This window comes from Suricata suricatta, chromosome 15 (assembly GCF_006229205.1).
Source record: "Suricata suricatta isolate VVHF042 chromosome 15, meerkat_22Aug2017_6uvM2_HiC, whole genome shotgun sequence".
NCBI classification, from domain to species: Eukaryota; Metazoa; Chordata; class Mammalia; order Carnivora; family Herpestidae; genus Suricata; species Suricata suricatta.
The window spans coordinates 71,593,824-71,616,303 of record NC_043714.1 but is presented as its reverse complement, the minus strand read 5'-3'; the positions used below and the strand labels follow the sequence as shown (position 1 = coordinate 71,616,303).

General features: G+C 50.2%; 2 long non-coding RNA genes across 2 annotated transcripts in view; both read right to left on the bottom strand.

The window, feature by feature from the left end:
• Nucleotides 1-8,104: 8,104 nt before the first annotated feature.
• Nucleotides 8,105-12,705, bottom strand: LOC115279070. Its single transcript, XR_003903182.1, has 3 exons — nt 12,514-12,705; nt 9,943-10,177; nt 8,105-9,038 (listed from the first exon to the last, which is right to left on the bottom strand). It is a non-coding gene; the product is annotated as an uncharacterized LOC115279070 (long non-coding RNA).
• A 9,023-nt stretch (nt 12,706-21,728) lies between these two features.
• LOC115279069 overlaps nt 21,729-22,480 on the bottom strand; it is a 29,673-nt gene continuing 28,921 nt past the window's right edge. The window contains exon 2 of the long non-coding RNA XR_003903181.1: nt 21,729-21,851. This is a non-coding gene — a long non-coding RNA (uncharacterized LOC115279069). The remainder of the gene's footprint in view (nt 21,852-22,480) is intronic.

Below are 22,480 nucleotides of genomic sequence, written 5' to 3'. Positions count from 1 at the left end.
CCTCTTGAAGGAGAAGCTAAAACACCAGCTTGGAGATGACACGTTGTGAGAGTGGGAGGTACACCTACACCAGTGGCTATTGAGTGGCATGTGTCCCAAGTAGTTCAAATATGTGGGCTGGAAACCAAGTAGAAAAAGTAAGAGTGGACCCATTCAGCATCATGCCCACTTGGGGATTTGACTTCCAATCCCTGCAAATGTAAGCTCCACAGAACTAGGGCTTCTGGGTCCCCAAGTGGAGGAGGGGATACATGTAGATGAGAAGAGAGTAAGATCCTCCTGAAGCTAAAGCATTGGCTGCTTCCCATTCAGTTTGAGCTCCTGATAATAGTAGGCCAGGAGACTAGTATGCTATTACCATTTGCATGGAGGTCATTAGACTTGAGGAGGAAGTGCTGCGGTGAGATGGGGACAGGAAGGAGTACAGATGAGTGTCCGCATCCCCCCACTGAGAAAGCCACTTAGAACAGCAAAAGGGCTACCCGAGTGAGAGGGCATCTGGGGAAGGCAGAGAACGGGCAACGAGTATCCATACGGTCTGGGTCCGATTGCAACAGGGGGAAGACCACTATCATCAATCGCACTGACCTTCCTGGCTGAAGTTTCCCCAGTAATCATGACCAGTCAGAATGCTGGGAAAGCTGTTTATGGATGCAGTAAATGTCCTGTGAAAACCCAGCACGTCTAGACAGAGGAAACAGAGACTGGAAGGGATGCTGGAGGTATTCCGCCCGGATCCTCATCGCAGCCAGCGGCTAGCAGGCCCAGCTGCATGCCTCCTGAGGGAATTGCTTTCAGCTAGGAAGAGCTGCCCAGTGCCTTCCTGCTCCCTCCTGCCTCCCTCACTCTCTGGCAGCTTGTTCTGCTGGCGGCCATTTTCTCAGTAAATCACTGCCAGAAGAATCCCTTTCTCAGGCTCTGCCTCCAGAGTTCTAGGGAAACTGACCCAAATCAAGAACTCTTTTTCTTTTAAAACTGTCTATATGTAATACTTTGATAACAAGAATTCACTTTTAAAGTACACGTTTCTAGGGGCGCCTGGGTGGTTCAGTCGGTTGAGTCAGCTTCAGGTCATGATCTTATGGTTCCTGAGTTCAAGCCTCGCATCAGGCTCTGTGCTGACAGCTCAGAGCCTGGAATCTGCTTCAGATTCTGTGTCTCCCTCTCTCTGCCCCTTCCCTCACTCATGCTCTGTGTCCTTCTCTTTCTCTCAAAAATAAATAAACATTTTTAAAATTTTTAATAAAGTAAAATTTTCTGAAGAGGTAAACAGCATTCCCTGGAGTAGCTTCCTGGGGATGCCGTGACAAAATCTGGCCAACAAGGTGGCTTGGAATGATAGAAATGTACAAACACCAAAAGATTTCGTTCATGTGGAATTTAAGGAATGTACAAAACAAAATAAGTCAATCAGAGAAAGACAGATATGATTTCACTCATATGTGGAATTTGAGAAACACAACAGATGAGCATAGGGGAAGGGAAGGAAAAATAAAACAAAAAGAGAGAAGGAGGCAAACCATAAGAAACTTTTAAGTACAGAGACCTGAGGGTTGCTAGAGGGATTAAATGGTGTTGGGTATTTAGAAGGGCACTTTTTGGGATGAGCACTGGGTGTCATATGTAAGAGGTGATTCACTAGGTTCTACTCCTGAAGCCAAAATGAGAAAAATATAAAACAGACTCTTTTTTTAATGTTTTATTTATTTTTGAGATTGAGAGAGAAAGAGCACAAGTGGGTGAGGGGCAGAGAGGGAGGGAGGCAGAGGATCCAAGTCTGGCTGGATGCCGACAACAGTGATCCTGATATGGGGCTAGAACTCACGATCTGTGAGATCTGACCTGAGCCAAAGCTGGATGCTCAACTCACCAAGCCGCCCCGGCACCCCCCTAAAACAGACTCTTTTTTTTAAAAATTTTTCTTTTTTTTTTTTTCTATTTTTACCTTTCTTATGTTCCAGATAAAGGTACAGAGGGCAAAAATAAGGTTAATCACTTTTATTTTTTTAATAGTTTATTGTCAAATTGGTTTCCATATAATACCCAGTACTTCTCCCCACAAGTGCCCGCCACCATGACCATCACCCTCTTTCCTCCTTCCCCCTCCCCCTTCAGTCCAAGGTTCATTTTCAGTATTCAGTAGTCTCTCATCATTTGTGTCCCTCACTCTCCCCAGCTCTCTCCATGTGTTTGCACTCATAGGTCTAACAGGACAAACCTAACAGAGGACCATAGAGTGGGGAAGGGGGAAAGAGAGCTGGGGAGAGTGAAAAAAATTTTTTTCTAACGTTTTATTTATTTTTGAGAGAGCATGAGCAGGGAAGGGTCAGAGAGAGGTAGACACAGAATCTGAAGCAGGCTCTAGGCTCTGAGCTGTTAGCACAGAGCCTGACATGGGGCTCAAACCCATAAATGGGGAGATCATGACCTGAGCTGAAGCCGGATGCTCAACCGACTGAGTCACCCACGTGCCCAAAACAGACTCCTAACTGTAGAGAACAAACTGGTGGTTATCAGAGAGAAGGTGGGGGAGGAATGGGTGAAATAGGTGAAAGGGATTGAGAATACATTTGTCCTGACGAGCGCTGTATAATGTATAGAACTGTGGAACTTAATGTGACACTGTATATTAACTTACTGGAATTAAAATAAACTTTTAAAAATAGAGTTCTCATATCATGATGAACACTGACTAATGTATAGAATTGTTATATCATTATATTTTATACCTGAAACAAATAAAATGCTGTATGTTAACCCTACTGGAATTTAATTAATTAATTTTAAAAAATAGAAACTTCTTGTCTCACAGTTCTGGAGACCAGAAGTCTGAAATCAAGGGGTTGGCAAGGTCATTCTCCAAAGCCTCTAGGGAAAAACACTTGCTGCCTTTTTCAGTTTTGGGTGGCTCCGGGAATTCCTAGGTTTGGGGCAGTATAAATCTTGTCTCTGTCTCCATTTTCATATGGCTGTCATCTCTCTGTGTCTCTGTGTTCATGTCCACATTTCCTTCTTACAAGAACACCAGTCATACTGCATTAAAGCAGCTCTACTCCAGTATGACCTCATCGTCATTTAGCCAATTACATCTGCAATGACTCCATTCCCAAGTGAGGTCACATCCCACTGTACCAGTGGTTAAGACTTCAATGTATCTTCGGGGGCACACAATCCAACCCACAACAGTCCTCCTCCTCCAAAGGCAGGATGCTCAGAATGGTGGTAGATGTCTTACAGAAACATTGAATGCTGGAGGGTCAGAGAGCATGTTCTAAATACTGAAGTCAAGCCACTTCTAGCCTTTACCTAATACACACATCCAAGAGCTCTAAAAATTTACCTACCTTTAAGGACATAAAGAAGGATGTGCTCTAGCAAACTAAGAGAGTAACCCAAGAAAGAGGAAAGCACAAAATGCAGGAAAAGAGGCTCCCACCCAAATGAGGGTATATCCAAAAATGGCGGCCCCGCCACCCAGAAAAGAAATCGATTCCGCCTGGAAGGGAGGACAGTGACTTTAATAAAAAAGAGAATATTTGATTGGCTGAGGCTCTTGAAAAAAAATTCATGGAGGAAAATTATAAAGAAGATATTGCAGTCTGTAAAGAAGAATAAGAACCAGAAATTTTAGGAATAAAGAAACAAGACAAAAATGATACAAGAAAGGAAATAAAATCATAGTGGACCACCTGACTCTAGAAAAGGTTGAAATAGTTATAATACTGAAAACCCTGTTAAAAAGTTAAATATATGTTGATATAAATTTATCAAGAGAATGTGTAAATATATAAAGGAGATAAATCCTAATTAATTATACCAATACGTCAATAGATACAATCTAAATGTGTAATGAACAAAGAGGAACAGTAGCGCACTGCTTAGTGGCATGGAGAGAACCAGAAGAAGCCATTCAATGAGTCAAAAGTGCCCCTAAGAAGCAGGACGGAGGCAGGGAGAGCAGTGATGGCCACTCTCTCTTTATAAAAATGTTTTATTCTATTTAATTTTTTAAATCCATTTGACCTATTCAGATTATTTGAAAGGCCCAGGTAATTCAACTATACAACGAGTAAGTGAATACTGGAATCAGAACATGGAGCTGTTGTATGCCTAGACCTGACTGTTTCTTGTATACTCTGCCGCCTACTAATTAACAGGTGCTGTGACTTCCCTTTAGGACACAGGTGAACAAAACTATATCCTCCCTCAAGACCTTCCAGTCTGTGTGGGAGCATGGAGACAAGATACACATACATATAATTAAAATATAGTGCAAGAAAGGCCAAATTGGAGGTACATATAAAGCATTGAGATTTTATAAAGAAATAACCTTGAATGTAGCTTTGAAGACTTTTATAAGCTTTCCAGAAGAACAGGTTGCCCAGGGCAGGTGGGTAGTTCTATAGGACCAGGAAAGTAAATTCCTGCCTCCTAAGATTGTTTACCCCTAAGGGGACTCTTTGGACATTGAGGCAGGTAATTCTGCAGCTTCAGCTTCCTGGCAAATGGAAATACCAAAGGTCCAGAGCCTGGAGCACAGTGGAATCCAAGGTATAGGCTGTGGCCAAGGAAACGGCTTAGGAGTGTCCGGAGGCCTCTGGTTTGGATGTTGCTAAGACACTGGTAATGAACATGTCGTAAAACCAATGGAGGTGAGCTCTCCGAGCCAGGCTGCTCCCACACTGGGCTGGGGGAAGAGGTCAGGTCTATTTTTTTTTCCAGGAAGAGGGGGGAAATAGAGCTGTAAACTCTCTGTAGGTAAATTCAGAAGGATGAGCAAAAGCTGGCAGAATGATGGATAATTCTCTGTGATAGGAATTCCTAGCCTGAAGCCAGAAAGCATCCATTAGAGCAGAGTGAAAAATAGAATGTGGAACAGTGAGGAAGACTGGCAGCAAATAGAACCAGGTCAATGAAGGATTAGGATCCAGCAGAACCAGACTTAAGATCGCCAGTAGGTTTTATCCCACCCCAAAGCTCACCGTTTAGTCTGCACTGGCTGGAACAAAGCCTTGAGAAGGATTTTTTTTAATGTTTTATTGAATTTTGAGAGAGAGAGAGACAGAGAGAGAGACAGCACGAGCAGGGGAGGGGCAGAGAGAGAGGGAGACTCAGACTCTGAAGCAGGCTCCAGGCTCTGAGCTGTCAGAGAGAGAGAGAGAGAGAGACAGCACGAGCAGGGGAGGGTCAGAGAGAGGGGGAGACACAGACTCTGAAGCAGGCTCCAGGCTCTGAGCTGTCAGCACAGAACCCGACGCAGGGCGGGCTCGAACCCACGAACCGTGAGATCATGACCTGAGCCGAAGCTGGACTCTCAACCAACTGAGCCCCCCAGGCGCCCCTTGAGAAGGATTTTAAAGGTGCTCTGGGCTTATGAAAGGGCTCTGTGACTGATTGGCTGTACCTGGTGCTGGCCACAAAGGGGGAAATTCTGGTTTCAGACCCTCTGAGCAGGGGGACTCACCCCTCCCCCAAGATCAGCATTCTATTCTTTGGGAAGCATATCTTATAAAACACAAAAAACCTTTACAAAATGAATTGGCCAAACTCAAGTGATACTTTGCATTTTAAAAAAAAACAAAAAAACGTTGCTGACATTTGAGTCAATTCGTATCCAGTTTTATGTATGTGAATGCACTCCCGAATATAGGATCATGTTTCAGTGAGAAAACCATAAAGTATATAGTTTCCATTCCATGGTGTGGATTTATTGACTCTTCACCCAGCTGAGGGATTTTTTTTATTTGTAACCTATCAAATTGGTACAGGTTTATTTAGAAGCTGAAGCTAAATGTTGAAAGAGTCATGCAGTAAATGTGCCTATAAGAAGTCTGAACTGTCCTCTAGCTCTAAACTTTGGATGAGTGAATCATTTTTTTCAATTTTTTTTTTGAAAGATAGCTGACATATAATATTAAATAAGTTTCAGGTGTACAACACAATGATTCAACAATTATATACATTATGAAGTCTCTACCATAATAAGTGTATTCCAATATTATTGACCACATTCCCTGTGTTGCACTTTTCATCCCTGTGACTTATTTGTGTCATAACAGTGGGTTTGCACCTCTTAATCCCTTTCAATAACACATTTCTTGAACTGCTGCTCTAAGATGGGACAGAGACCAGTTAACTAAGGTTCCCAGCACCCCCAGCCCCGTCACACACACACATATGCACACGCCACAAACCACTTCAAACCTACAAACCCTTAAAACCAGTGTTTGGTTAATCAAGAGATTTGGTAATTTACTAATGTGCTCCTCCGATAAAATGATCAACCATGGAGTTGGGTTTCAGTGAATGGATTTTCACGAAGTTGAACTAGAACCCGCTTTAAACATGTTGAAGTTTGCAGAGATCTGGAATGGAAGTGGACATTTCACACAGCGAGCTAGAAGGAAATAACCAAACTCTCAACCCATTTAGAAATACAAAGTTAAAGAAGTGTGTTGGGTTAAAATGCAATAGTCCTAGTCAGTGTCTTCTGACCAACAGGATGCCTTCTCACTCTGAGGTGGATTCTCATTCTGAGGATGACAGCAGGAAGGACTGGATGAGCGTCCTGAACAGAGCCTGGAAAGGGGAAGACGAGAGGTGCTTGTCTGAGGCCACAGTATAGCCACACACAGAAGCCACCCAGACCCAGACTGTCCACTTCCCCAACAACTGTCTCTGGTTCCCTGGGGGCGTTTGCCCCCAGTGACTCCCATGGAGATCTGGACCAGCCAGGGAGCCATTGTGACAGGGGACACAAGTTCCCGTTGATGGCACTTTCTGATGACAGCTTCCAGCTTCGCAGTTCTCCCTGGAGACCATGGGCAGACCTGGCCTCACAGAACAGCGCAGATCCCCAGGGTGACTCTGGGGCCCTTGTGAGGGACCACGGGCTTTCTGAGAAGTGTGGGGATCTCATGCTTGATTGCAAAAATAAGGAGATGTATTTCATCCCAGCTGGTGGCACAGGCAGACCCTTCCTGTGAAGAATGGAGTCTACACAAAGGTTTGTCCTGCCGGGGTGCGCTTTATGTGACAGATGAACAGAGACTCGATGTGCAGTAGATTTCTGTCATTTTGCTTTGGAAGCACAAGCAGAAATGATAAGTGGGTTCCTACACTTTGTTTTTGTTGAAGAGAGAAGATGAAACAGGAGAACTAGGGAATAATATGGTAAGATCCTTAGACTTTGAGGGGGAAAGTGCCTCAGTAGCAGAATGATAATACCCCTGCTGAGATTTATCAAACTTTAGTTCTTTGCAAGCCACCTTCATAATTTTTGTCATATCTATGTACTAAGGTACCTACACTATGATTTACCTAATGCATATTTTAATTGGCTCATTTTTTTATCATTTACTATCTTTTTATAAAAGAATTTCTGGAGGTGCTAGGGCACTCAGTAGGGTAAGTGTCTGACTCTTGGTTTTGGCTCAGGTCATGATCTCATGTTTTCGTGAGTTTGAGCCCTGCATTGGGATTCTATGGGGGCAGCACAAAGCCTGCTTAGGATTCTCTCACGTGCAATCTCTCTCTGCCCCTCCCCCATTTGTACTGTCTCTCTTTCAAAAAAATAAATGAATAAATTAAAAAAAAGAAATTCTACATTGTGAGTTTTATGTGCTGATTATTCTTCTTCTAATATACATTAAAATTTAAATGTCCACTTAGCACCAAACATTACTGCACACACCACCTTTGGCATGCATCTCACACTATTAGAAACCCTGGGACAACACAAAGGAAATATTCTGGAGAATCAGATGGTCCTGTGTTCACATCCCCATCCCACTGGCAGGCCCCCCGTATGACATTATAAACTTGGCCTGTCTGAGGCCCAGTTCGCTCACCCGTGTAATGAATGTAATGGACACCTGTCACCATTTCTATCTGGGCCACTTTCGGGGAATGACCACACGCCTCTCCCTTCCTGCCACCTCCACCCACTGGTCTACAGAAATCACATAGTTCGCGCAATACCTTCTCCCTCAGCTGCGGCCGATTGGTCCCTTCCCCTGGGTGTTTTGAATTGGGACAGAGAAAATGGTCTGTTGAGTGACTGAATCCATGGTGTGGAAGGTCAGGACAGCTGTGTGGCCGCCATGTTTATTTTAGTGGGGTGCAGGGCAGGTGAGAGAGAGAGAGGGAAGGAGGGGGAGAGGGAGGGAAAGGGAGACAGGAGGGACACAATGAGATGCTCAAAGAGGAGCAGAGATGGTACAGCAGGGAGAAAATCCGCTCAGCTTTGCAGGCTGTGGTGGGAGAACCTCACTGAGGGTCACGAATTCTTGCTCTTGGGCACATGAGACACTCCTTTCTCTTCACAATAGCCCCGCCTCCATTTTTTCTGGGGTTCAAATTAGTGTGACTCCACTTCTACAGTTTGGACGCACAGGAGATAAAGCTAACGCATGGTGTCAATAACTCCCCGTCTAGGTTCTTTGAGGATTCAGTGAGAAGTGGGCTCCTAGCAGGCTCTCAGAAAGGGACAGTTATTATTATCTCCATGACATCTGTCAACCTTAAAAATAAAACAGCTAGATATGATACCAGCAAAAGGAGTTCATTCTGGACGAGCAGAAGAAATGCAGTTCTGGACAAGCAAACGATGGTGAACCACAGGCAGGTCAGAAGGAAAAAGGGGTAGGTCAGCTCTTCCCAGGTTTTAGGAGGAAATTGGGGAGGATTGTTCTGAACAGAAGTTCACTGGGGAAGAACAGGAGGTTGAGGCCGTGGTGGTATCTCACTGGCTGCAAACGGTGGTTAGTGCTTTGTTACTGGGGCGGGAGAGCCCTTCCCGCCCTTTCTTCAAGGCAGGAGATGAGATCCCAATGTGAAAAGTACCCTCTCTTGTGAAGATAATTCTCTTCCTTCCCCAGCTGGTTGGGCAGCTGTAAGGAGGGTACCGGTGTGAGAGCGCCCCCTGCAGGGGCCCCCACTCCCTTCCAGGTGAGGCTTCCTTCACCTCCCGCGGTTCTATCACACCTGCGTCTCCCTCCATCCTTTTCGGACTCCTGAGGACCCGAGAGGAGACAAAGCTGGGAGGAGAGAGAAGATGGTCACAGGAGAGCAGGCGGTGGGGCAGAGAGCCAGGCCCCTGGCAAAGAGGCAGGTAGGATGTGTGACAAAGCCATGGTGGGAACCGTTCCCTAAGGAGCCCCCTGGTGCAATCAGGCTGGAGCCTGTGCGCACGTCTGCCCACCACACACTTTGCAGAGGAAAGGCAGGGAGGGCCCTGCGCAGGGAAGACACCAAAGACCAATTCTGGTTCTAACACCCATCAGCTCCACCGCCCCAGCATCTGGGTTGAGTTTGTTCATTGAACAAATTGAGACATTAACCTCCCCCAACCCCAGGCCCAGGATCTCAGTGAATGTGCACAGAGAAGCAGGTGCATGGATAGCTCTTTCTTGTCCTTCGGGCCGTAGCTCCAATCTAACCTTCTCCGCGAAGCTCCCCTTTCTTGTTCACACACCACCTCGTCATTTGTAACTACAGATCTGTTTGTTTGCTCACTTGTTTATGGGTGCGTCTCTCTTTCTGCACATCTGTTTGGACATTCCTCTGCTTCCCCTCCCTTCCCTGCCATCAGGGAGCCATTTTCTGCCCTGCTGCCCTGTTTGCCCTTTTGGCCCTAAAGTCTGGCTTTCTTTGTCTCCCTCCCAGGTGGCCAGCAGGGTGGAGATGCTAGTGTGCCCGCCCACTGTGCCTGTCCCAGTTAGGACAGAGGCAGCCAGTGGGGGACCCCGGGGATGGCCGGATTTCCTCCTTCACTCCACAGACACATCTCAACACACACTGTCCCGTGTCCTTGCCTCAAGCTTGGTCCCTGAGCTGCCACTTAGGAGCAGAGGATTTATCTTGCCCCAGGGAAGGCTCATTGGACACTTCCTCCCCAGAACTCTCTGACACAAGTGAACCATCTGGAAAAGGGGGCCTTACCTTCAATACAACCGGCTAAGGATGCTGAGCAGAAAGTCCCAGATGACTCAGCCAGGAGGGATGGAGCAGAGAGACAGAGCCTCTGACCCTTGTTGTCTCTCTCACGTGCTATGTTGCCTCTGGGTCAGACCAGGCCGTGAAGCCAAATCAAGATGTCAGGCGGACAGCTCGGCATATTGGTCTCCATGAATAATAGCCTGTGGGGCCTTCATCTGCATCCTCCCAGAGGCAGACCCTGAAGCAAAGATTGAGGGCAACTCATTTCTTAGGGGAATGCAGGAAACCAGTGCATTGCAGTGATTCAAGGGAGGAAAGTGCCCAACTCGGGGGGGAGAAGGTAGAGACCTGGCCATAACCTCACAGCTCACATCCAGACCAGTGTGGAGCCCAAATGTTCCCTCCTGCCTCCCCTTCCCCCTAGTCTATACCCTGGTTACTGAGTGGCTGCTTCCCAGAGTTCACAGAACATGCTTCTCGAAAAGGCTCTGCAAACCACAGTAGGCAGGACAGACAAGAGTTACATCCAGCCATTTATACCTTAGAGTGCAGTAGCTTTGAATCCACCATGAAGTGCATGTTTCCCATGGGGCCGTGCACAGGGCTGGGGCAGGAGGGGCAGTAGGAGTGAGGACAGAGAACCTGGGATGGGTTTAAGGAATGTGCTGATGAACTGGGAATGTGTAAGAGGCCAGGGTGGAGAGCATCGACCTCTATTCCTTCTCCTCCATCTGATTTCCTAGGAAACGATTACTGCGCATTTACAATATGCTAACCCCCGTGATGGGCCCAGCCCCCTGCCTGGAGATGAGGCCAACACCCAAGTTCAGAACTTCCCGGACGCAGATAGGCAGGGGATAAAAATGTGTGTTATGATACGGAATTACCAACTTTCTACAATGGTCCAAGAACATTCATAAACAAACTAACAAAAAGACCAGCCTGACCATGTCCCCAGTTTCCTAAGGTTGAGTGGCCTCAAGTTTTTTTCTAGAGAGATCTCCAGCTTCCTGTCAGCTACGGAGCATGACTTCATAGCTCTGAAAGGTTTTTTCTTTCCCTTTACTTGTTATTGTTTTTTTTTTTAACAGATCATTTTCTCCTGGTGTGCAGACATCTGGAGAATGGAAAGTCAAGAAGATATTCTTTTTTTTTATGGCTGAAATTTTTTTCTCTAATATATATTTATTTATTTTTTAATTATAGTTTATTGTCAAATTGGTTTCCATATAACACCCAGTACTTCTCCCCACAAGTGCTCCCCACCATGACCATCACCCCCTCCCTCCCTCCCCCTCCCGTTTCAGTCCATGGTTCGTCTTCAGTATTCAGTAGTCTCCCTTGATCTGTGTCCCTCACTCTTCTCTGCTCTCTTTCCCCCTTCCTCTCCCCATGGTCCCCTAAGAAGATATTCTTAACTGATTCTTCAGCATTTCCCCACATTGCCTTTCCCTTGCTTTACTTCACCTGCAAATGAAGGCGGGGGGTGGGGGGGGTGGGGGGAGACTCCTCTTTTTGAAAACTGTCTTGCTCTAAAGATGTCATCTCCCTCATTTCCTTTCTCTCCCGCTCCCTTTCAGTTCAGCAGCTGGGTACTGGGACACAGGAGGGAAATCTTTGGAGGACTCCAGGGAGGTCCGGGGGAAAGAGAGTGAGTGAAAGATGAACAGGGCTGGACCAGAGGCGCGGTCTGCCCAGCCCCCTGCCAGCGACGGGTGCAGGCATGAGCACAGGACCCACTTCCAGCCACAGATAAATAAGGGGTCTGCCAGAAGCTTCTTCGAAAGTTTCCTCTTTCGTGGGATTGTGCTGCGGGAGCAGTCTTTTCTTTTTCCTCTAAACGGTGTCTTGTCAGAATGTGACACTTGAAGCTAGTGTGGCCATCTGGCTCCTGATGTGCAGATGGAACCAGCCCCGGGACAGAGGGTGGAGAAGGAGTCAACACCTGCATCTTTCAGGGTGTCATCATCAGCCTTAAAGAGCCGGTGTAAACCCACCTTAAGGGGAGGGGATCCTGTGGCTCCAACCAGTGGTGGTGGGAGGGCAGATCTTGGAGGCACAGAGTTAAGAAGGAACCTGGTGCCCCCCCCACCCCCAGAGAAGAAGCAACGGACCCTCTTGCCTTGAGCAGGGGGTGCAGGGTGATTACCGAGCACCCTGAAAGCCAGAGCGAGGGGAAAACCCTGACAGGCGAAGCAGGTGCCTTCGGGGTTCTGGATTGGGCCACGTCATAGTACATGGGTGTGAGGGATGATTGCTTGCTGGAACCGATGCCCCCGGTGGGGGAGAAAGAACTGATAAAATAATTAACGATCGTAGTAACATTGGATGAGCGCCTGTGGGTGTCGGGCGCCCGCCTGGAAACCCAACTTGCCAACGCATCACACCTGCTGAGAAAAATCAAAGTTTCCCGCCCTAGAAATCCCTACCCGCCCCCATTGCCAGCTAGAAACTTCACATGCCTGGGGACTCCGCCATGACCTATACTCACCCAGATATAAACACCCAGACACTGTTAGGACCCATCACGACTGCTTGACAGAAATCCTCTTATTATTCCCCATAAAATCTCACCTGCCTGTCGGGAGACGGACCTTCTTCCTCTCTGCCAATTCCATCTGCTTTGGGAGGAGCCACAAACCAGGCAGCAGAATCCACAGACGTTCTCCTTAGGCAACACGATTTGTTTTCTTTGTTAAGTACTTGGAGGCAGCCAGCTGGGTGTTTCCAGGCAGCAGAAAGAAGAGGTTGAGGACGGAGACGACCTTGTAAAGGAGGAAGAAGGATGGGGGGCAAAGGGAACAGGGAAAAGGACCCTGGGGATGAAAAATGACAAGCAGTCTCTGCACTCCAAGCCCATGCAACCCTCCCCCGGTCCCCATGAATGCCACACTGTCTGCAGACAGTCTTGGAGGATTTGCCGCACTGACTTTCATCCCCACACCTGCTACCCCTCCCTACACCCACACATGCTCTTTCCCAGGCCAATATCTTCCTGATTTTCAGGTCTCTTCATAGATAACCCTCCCTCCAGGAAGCCTTCCATAACGCCCAAGAGAGTTCCTGGCACCCTTCCTTTATTTTCTTGAAGTTCATCACTGGATGTGTCTCATGTGTTGAGTTTACCTCTGTCCCCATCTGACTTCTCCATCAGGGGCCACAGGCCCCTCTGAGGCTTATTTTGGTTTGGGATCTCCCAAAACAGCCTGAAACAAGGTCTGGGGTGCAGGAAGTTTGTTTGGGAGATGATTCCAGGAAGGAGGAGACAGGGTTCCGGGAGAATGAGATAGAGGCGAGGGAACATCAATGTCAGGGTGCATTTCGGGGTGCTGCTGTGGCTAATAGGAGCTGGCTTATAGGACTTGATGTATTCAGAACTCCTTCCAGAACCCTCCCTTCGGGGGGACATGGGGAAGGAGTGTTTATCCTCCATTTTCTCTCCCCCACTGACACCCCAGTGATGTCATCCCTCGCTGAAAATGCACGCTGAAAACCCCACGGCTTCCAGGAAGCTTTCACCTTGAGCTGAGCACACGAGGCTTTTCCTGGTGCAGCTCAGCCTCCCGTGGGCCCCCTGCAGTCACATGGAACCGCCTGTCCCCCCTCTGCATGTCCCACCGTGCCCTCTGGACTCCCACCCCTTTCCTCCAGGAAAGCCCCAAACAACCCGCTCTGGCCTCCTGAGAAGCACCCCCAGACTGCCGTCCAATCTTGTTCTCAATCCCTGCGGCAAAACAAACCCCCTCCAGAGAGCTTTAAAGATAAAAATACTGACACTCGGAACCCACCACCAGAAACACTGAGTTAGGGGCACTGGGTGGTTCAGTCAGTGGAGCGTCCAATGTTGACTCAGCTCATGATTTCATAGTTCGTGAGTTCAAGCCCCACACTGGCTCTCAGCGCAGAGCCTGTCTCGGATCCTCTGTCCCCCTCTCTCTGCCCCTCACAAGCTTGTGCTCTCCCAAAATAAATAATATTTATTAAGAAAGAAACAAGAGAGGAAGGGAGGGAGGGGAAGGAAGGAAGGAAGGAAGGAAAGGATTGACCTAGAAAGGGACCTGGACAACACTATTTTTTAAAAGCTCCCCTGGTCATTTGGTTTCGGTCCCCTCCCCTGCTGGGAGCCGCTCTCTTCGCCTCACCCCTCCCGCCTGCCCCCTCTGAGGCCACCTCTAAAGATAGCCCTGACTCAGCGCTCCCAGGATGCCCGATCACTCAGCTGCCTCTTTCTTGGGCGTTTTTCCCTCTATCCCTGCTCTCTGCTCTGACCCTGGGTCTTGAACACCGAGCGCTTTCAGCATCGGGTTACCAGGTGCTGCTGTGCCTGAAAGCGCTTAAATGAAGTGCAGGAAAATCCCTGGAAATCGCTCCCCGGAAGCCGCCACCCCCACCCGGCTCCCCGAATTGCAGAGGAAAGTTCTCTCTGGGGGCATCTGGGCAGGGACCCTGCAGACCTCAGAGGCCAAGGGCTCCAGGACTCCTCCAAAGCACATTCAAACCTCTGCCCTCGTTGTGTTCTGCTATTCGGGCACCTTGCAATCACTCTCCGCTCCAACACCTGAAGTCAATGCCAGGTTCTATTCTGAGCCTGACGGAAGGAGCCTGCTTTTCCCTGGGAGCTGTGCGGTCCTGTGTCCTCACCCCTGTGCAGTAGAATCGAGGATTCATTCCTGGCTTCAAGACCCTGCCTCACGCCTCCTTGCTGTGTCCCCTTAGGTAAGTCACTTAACCTTTCTGAGCTTCTGGGTTCTCATTCTGTGGGGCTCCTCAGCCCCAGCACAGACAGCAGCTTTATTCCGCCTCATCTGTGCCTCGTCCCTGCTGGATTGAATCCCGCTTCCCCAGTTTTGGAGAAGGAAGGGCTCTGACTTTCCAGAAAACTCTTAGGTGCTAGCGTGTTGCGGTTTTAAGCCGTGCCGTTCAGCCCAACACCAAAGCCTAAAGCGTCACCGTATTCACAACCTCTTTTTGCCAGCATCCTCCTGTCCTGGGCTGAGACTCCTTTGGGGAAGGGGCTCATCATTCTTTCTCCTTCTCTCCTCCCCCCAGCCTGCCTCTGGTTCCTCCAGGGTGCCGTGGGAGAACGGAGGCGGACAGCCGAGGGGCAGGAACTGTCCTATTGTCGTCCAACACTGGAGGCCCCATGGGCAGGTACCTGAGTGCTCACCCCTTTCCTGGGGAGCACTTTTGGGATCCCCGTGGAAGCACCTCCACTGGGGTCTCTGGCTGCAGTCCCCTCGCTTGGGTGAAGCTGTCTCTGGCTTGTGGCTTATAATGTCTTCTTAGCCGCTGGCTTACAGTCAACCATCCCACACACCCTGGGCCCGTGGCCAGACAGCTCGTGGCTTGCTTCCCTGCCCTGCAAGCTCCATGTGTCACTCATCCCAAGCCACAGTGACCCCTCCATTCCCCATAGCATCCCAGGCCAAGCATTCAGATGCTCAGAAATAGTATGAATACAGGAAGCCCACCCTCCCTCACCTGCCTTGTCTACGCCCTGGGGAGGACACAGGACACACTCCAGCATGCTGGCACCCTCCGGCTTCAGAAAATGCCACCTTCCATGCTTTCCCTGTTGACCCTCTGCCAAAAGAGAGGAAGGCCAGGGCCTTCAGACTGATTTGAGGGCCACCCCTTAGCAGGTCTTCACAGGCTCTCCACCTTCAGTATTTAGAATCTCTGACCACTTGGGGTGCCTGGGTGGCTCAGCCGGTTGAGTTGAGCATCCAACTCTTGATTTCAGCTCAGGTCATGATCTCAGCTCAGGGCATGAGCCTGCCTAGGATTCTCTCTCTTTCCCTCTCTGTATGCCCCTATCCCATTCATGCTCACTCACTCTCTCTCTCTCTCTCTCTCTCTCTCTCTCTCTCTCTCTCTCAAAATAAGTAAATAAACTTAATGAAAAATCTTTGAGCACTTAATGCCCTTTGTTCTCAATTTTGGAGTCTCAGCCAAAATTTAGGGAAGAAAAACACCGTTTAAGTTCCCCCTCGGTTAGCCAGAGCACAATGAATCTCTTCACATTAACTCATGGGACCCTCAGCCTCCGTCCCTCTCTGACCCAATGCCGGAGCAGCTGATCTGTGCCGTCTCTGTCTCCCCAGCAGACCACAGGCTGCGGGAAGGCAGGCCTGTGCCTCCTCTGCATTCTCAGGGCCTGGCACCTCAGAGGGCCCAGAATGAGTGACACAGTTCACTGAACACTCCGGTGCCAGGTCTGACTTGCCTGGAAGGAACAGCTGCAAGTGCTATGAAATCTGACAACACATGGAGATCCTACTCTATCAAACAGTGCATGACAGTGACAGAAAAAATCACTTCAATAATGAGCACCTACCGACCTAGTGGATCTGCTAGCTTACGTAACTATGTACTCAGTCTTCACGATGAGTGAGACAGGTACTGTTAATGTCCCATTTTACAGATGCAGAAACCGTAGTACATGGGGCTCAAGCATGAGCTGAAACTCGACGGAATTACAAAACCAACTGCTGGAAAGAGCTCTGAGAAGACTTCAGAGATGGGAGGGACCCTACCTCTGGAGGGCATTCCTGGAGGAGGTGACGTGGCACGAGAGCCTTAAAAAGTGAGTTTGACTCCCCCAACAGATGTAGGGGGTGGAGGAAGGGCTGCCAGGCCATGAACCAATGGGAACCCACTGCTCCCGCCCAGCGCAAGGACAGCCTGCAGGCTCTGCAACCAGCCAGGAGCTCTACACCGTCTGGATGTGCGCCATCAGCAACCCAAAGGGGTTTGGGTGTGTGGAGTTTGTCAAGGCCATGGGGGCCATTGAGGGGTCTGGGAAATCGGAGCTGTTTTCTGGAAGAATTATCTGTCAGGGTGTGTGTGTGTCTTGAACTGACAGAGAGAGACGGGAGGAGACAAACCAATCAGGAGATTCCTTCATTATTCAGCAGAGATTCACTGAATAGCAAGAGCTAGAAGGAAGCTTGGAGTTCATTGCTGATCATTTTGCCCTGCACCCCACAGCCCTCTGAGGGGAAACGCAGCATGAAATGTGGCTGCATTTTCCAGAGCCGAACACGGCACCAGGCAGGAAGGTGGTCAGTGTGTCACTCTGAGTAAGTGAGAGAGGAGGTAATGAGTGAAATGTCCCTCTGCGGGGTGAGGACAGGATCCGTGCTGACTAAGGAAGAGGGTAGGAGAAGACGTTGCCGGGGACGCTGGGCAGGACTGAAGGGTGTTCGGTTATATCCAGAAGTGGGGAAGAAGAAACGCACTTGACAATGAGCTCTCACCCCTCTGGACCTCGATTTCCCCACCTGCCCAGCAGTGGGTGGCAGAGGAGGGTTGGACAAGAGGTTCTCCAGGACCCCTTCTGCCCCTGTTCTGGGATTTGAGGACGGCCCCCAGCTTCTTCGCCATCCACACCCGCTGCTTCCCTGAGTGTGAAACGGGCCAGGAGCGAGGGTCGCGCTGCCAGGCAGAGCCCCACGGGTCAGCAGCACACCGCCCCCCCCCCCCGCACCTGTCCCCAAAGGCAGCCTCGCCCGGGGTTATTCTGGGCCGGCATCAGGGTACCAGGCTCCCTTTCCTCTCCCGGAGCCAGGCTTTTATGAAAGCCCCTAACGAGCACTGTGCTCTTACGCATTTTAGAAATCTCATCTAATAGGGGTTCATGGAGTATAAATTAACCCCAAGGAGCAGACCTGCATTAATCCCTGTGGTGATTATACATTAGCTGAAGAATTTCTTTGCCTATTTTAAGCAGCCGAACCCAGACTGTCTGGGGTGCTTTTCTACTTTGTCTCTGTTGCCAGCCATTCATTTAGATCAACCCATTTTCCAAGTCCTCTCCGCCGTCCCTTCCCCCGCCCCCCTCCTGCACTTGCCGCAGAGGCCTGGGAGCCCAAGAGGGGCAGCAAAAAGGGCGCGAGGCTCTGTCTGACATACACCGCATCCCAGGCCATTCCGTCCATGTGACATCGGGCGGGTCACTTCACTTCCCTGAGCTCTGGCTGCCTGATGAGTGATCTGACGAGATCGGCCATCTTCCGGGCTGTTGGTGGGCCCTCAACCCCTCCCTGGCGATACAGCCTCACCTGCGGTGATATGACTGAAACTGAGGATGGCCAGTAAAGAAGGCCACTTGGAGTGGGAAAGATCCAGAAAACATTCAGCTTTCCCTGGCTGAAAATAGAACAAATTAATATTCTGAAAGCATTAACGAGGAGTTCGAAATCACCTAAGAAGAAAACTCTACCATACATTAATCAAAGGTGTGTCGTTCCTAGCTGAGGGCTTTCTGGGAAGGAAACCGAGGCGTGACCGCTCCATAGCCCCACCACTTCCAGCTCGAGTCAGGCTGTCTTCTCAATCAAAAATTATAATTATAGACTTGTCTCGTAAGCAGGCAGAGCCCTTCTGAGAAGTTCGGAAACTGCTATTCGGGGCTGGTGGCCCACGAAAGGTGGTCTCGCCTGGGCCCCCAGCCCCCCGGAGGGGCGCACACTCATCTCTCACGGCGAGCCTGGGACACCAGAGGCACGCAGGCACAGGTGCAGGGCTGGGCTCCCAACTCAGTGCCTGATGTGACTATAGTTCACCCTGTGAAAATTGCAACAGTGCACGAAGGGCAGCCTGAGCAGGGAAAGGAACATAGTGCCTGCCTGGTGGCTCAGGGGGCCGGTGTTGGGCAGAGTTACATAAGAGGGACACCCCTGAAATCACAGAGCCCGAGGCTCTCTGCACCAGCTCAGAGGGCTGTGGTCGAGTGAGTCCTGGATTGTGTCCCACCTGTCCCAGCTCTGGATGACACGCTGCGCCAGTCCGCCTGAAGCACCTTGGAGCTCTGATGCTAATCTAACAGAGAAAATTCTCTCTCTGGAGTGTAAAGTCCGTGCTTCATACGTTGTTACTGCCTGGTAATAATATGATAATCAATACCTTGTTGTGAGCTTATCACATTCTATACTTACTTCTTGAGACAAGCCTATGAGTCAAGCACCATTATTATTTATGCTTGGAAACCGAGGCTTGGGAGGAGAGTGCGAGGCGTCAGGCATTAAGTGGCAAATCTGGGAATCGATACTCGGTGTGACACCAGCTCCTTCTATTCAATGTGTTTGCTTGTTTTTGCATTCACTCAGCAAACCCTTGGGTGCTGCTGACACTGGGGTGAGCATATGTGTGGTTCTGGGATTGATGCGCCCTGTGTAGGTATCGCTCATCTGATCCGAACCCCACCCCCCCAGTGGGAATGCAGCACACACAGAAAGAGGTGCAAACCACTTCGTGCATTAAGTGCATCGATGCCCCAACCACTTGTATCTGCTAGGTTTCTGAACTGGGTGAATATTCTTGACCTTTGCCCTGATTCCTTTTTAGTGAGAAGGTGTCCCAAGATCTTTGCAGGCATCTTCTCTGACCCCCAGAGTGGTTTCTCTCCACCTGGACACCCTCGTTTGTGAAAGAAAAGTTAGATTATGAACTTGGTTTGATTCAGGGTGCCTTGGTGGCTCGGGCAGTTAAGTGCCTGACTCTTGGTTTTGGCTCAGGCTGTGGTTCGTGAGTTGGAGCCCTGAGTCAGGCTCAGCTCTGACAGTGTAGAGCCTGCTTGGGATTCTCTTTCATTCTTTCACTCTCTCTCTCTCTTTCTCTCTGTCTCTCTGCCACTCTACTGCTTGTGCACGCACTCTCTCTTTCTCTCTCTCAAAATAAATAAATACATAAACATTTTTTAAAAAAGAACTTGATGGATGAGACCAAACACACAAATCTTTTTGAAAAACCCAAGAATCAACTTTTAAATTTTTTCTTATTGTGGTAACATAATAGCATGCAATAATGATTACCATTTTAACCATTTTATAAATGTTTTTATTTAATTTTGAGAGAGAAAGAGAAAGAATGAAAAAGAGAGAGAGCAGGAATGGGTGAGAGGCAGAGAGAGGGAGACACATAATCCAAAGCAGGCTCCAGGCTTCGAGCTGTCAGCACAGAGCCGGACTCAGGGCTTGAACCCATGAACTGCAAGATCATGACCTGAGCCAAAGTCAGCCCCTTAACCGACTGAGCCACCCAGGCACCCCCCACTTTCACCATTTTTAAGTGTCAAATTCAATGGCACTAAGTACATTCATGACATTATACGACAGTCACCATGTCCATCTCCAGGATTTTCATCACCCCAAACAGACTCTCTGCCCCATTAAACACTGATCCTCCCTCCCTTGCCCCCAGCCCTGGAAACTGCCGTTCTGCTTCCTGGCTCGTGAATTTGAATAGAGACGTCACGGAGGCAGAATCGAACAGTGTTTGTCCTTCTGTGGCTTCCTTCACGTAGCATAACCAACAAGCACGTTTAACCACACAGGCGACCCCACCACACCAAGGACAGGCACTGGACTAGAGCTCTGGGCCAGGGGGCAGGGAGTGGTGGCGGTGGGGTGTCCCAGCCTCCTGTCCTCCGTGTCTTCCAGCAGCAGCACCTCCATGCAGCCAAAGAGGAAACAGAGATGAGATGAGTCTACAGAACTTGGCCAAGATCTCCCAACTTGCGACAGAGCCGGATCCTCCGTCCACAGACCTCTGACTCCAACTTAGGAGTCTCTCGATTCACCTCTGAGGCTTGATACGATGATCAAACCCCAGGTAAGGATAAACGCCCCCCAGCACACACCCTGGCGTGGCTACTTTAGACTCTCGGCAAAGGAGACAGTGCCATACCTCTGAACACCAGGACATACAGACCCCACCCCCGCCCCGCCACCCACTCGCCCACCTGCTACTTCCTGCAGTGCTGGAGCCAAGTCACTGAGGGCCGTATCTCAACTTCCTCATCGCTAAAAGAGGCTGAATGAAACGTGTTTTACCTGCATTTCCAAAGGCCAGTGAGCCTGCGGGTGTAAAAGACTTTGGGAATTGCAGGCAGTTACTGTTTGGAGTGATGTGGGAAGAGCATGACAGTGTCGGAGCCCCGGGGGCCACTCTCAGGGCAGATGGCCTCTCTGGGCTTCAGTTTCTCCAAACGCGTGTTGAGCCCCTGTGTGTGCCAGGCACGGGGCCAGATGCAGGGCAGGCGGGGTGTAAGGAAGATACGCCCACGGGCTCACGGTGCTTAAAACCTTGTGGGTTGAAGGGCGGATTTAAGGCAGACAAGACAGGCGCTCAGCTCAGCATGTGGAAGACGGCAAGCACCCAGCATTTCACAGTGTCTGACATCACGGATTCATTCAGCAAACGTCCCTTGAGTTACGACCATGGGATCGGGCAGGACTTCTCAACCTTGGCACTGTGGGCATTGGGGCTGCAGAGCCCTTTGTGGGCGAAGGGGGCACTGCTCTGTGCACTGCAGGAATGGCACTGGCCAATGTCACCCCCTCGCAGCTTCTAACATCGACTACGTCTCCCAACATTGCCCAGGGTCCCTGGGAGGCGCCGCTGCACCAGGTAAGAGGGTCCGGTTTAACTGTATGTCAAGCACTGAGATGCAGAGACAGACGGGACAGACCTGTCCCAGGAGCTCCCAGTCTAAGGGTACAGATCCTTCCATCAGGCTCGAGTGGGGCCAGGAGAGCAGGGATAATAGGCTGTTAGCCCCGCCCTTTCCCTGGCCTAGAGGGGCCAGCTAGCAAGCAGGGGGATTAAGCGGTGGCCACGGTCTAGGCAGGAGAGGACGTGGGCCTGTGCCTGGCAGTGAGGGCCTTGACCGACAGGCAGGTGGGGCTGGTGAAAGCTCTGGAGCAGCCCAGACAGGAAAGAGGGGTGACAGCCTGGAGGGGTTGGATGCTGACGACAGCCAGGCAGGACCCGACCAGGACAAGGGGTGGCAGACCAGACTGTGTTTTTAGTGAGCCATGTGATGAGGGTCCAGACAGGCCACCTGCTCCCGCAGCCCCTTCCTGCCACTCAGAATCGTGCCTCTCCCGTGGCTCCTTCCACAGGCCTCTCTAAAAAGGAGAAAAAGAGAAAGCCAAAGCTCTCCTTGGGTCCCCGGGGGCTTAGGCCTGGGGCTTTCCCTGGTTCCACCTCCTCCCACCAGGAAAGGCTCTCCAGCCTCCTCAGCTACAGGGTGTGGGGGCCACCGAGTGGGACACGGTGACTCACACCAAGCAGATAATGAGCTCTGGTGACAAGGGACCAAGCATCAAAGACACAAGTGCCACCTTTCTCAGGGCTCCGGCGGCACCCACCAGACTCAGCGGCTGTGGGATGGCGGCTGATGGCCTCCCCGACATCCCCCTCTCCTGTCACCAGGGCTCCGGCGGCACCCACCAGACTCGGCTGTGGGATGGCGGCTGTGGGATGGCGGCTGATGGCCTCCCGGCATCCCCCTCTCCTGTCACCAGGGCTCCAGCGGCACCCACCAGACTCGGCTGTGGGATGGAGGCTGATGGCCTCCCCGGCATCCCCCTCTCCTGTCACCAGGGCTCCAGCGGCACCCACCAGACTCGGCGGCTGTGGGATGGCGGCTGGTGGCCTCCCCGGCACCCTCCCCCCTCCTGTCACCCGCCCCACGCCCCCGCTGCGGAGGTCTTGCTCTTTTACGTGAGCATTTTGCAGTTAAACCAGTTAAGCG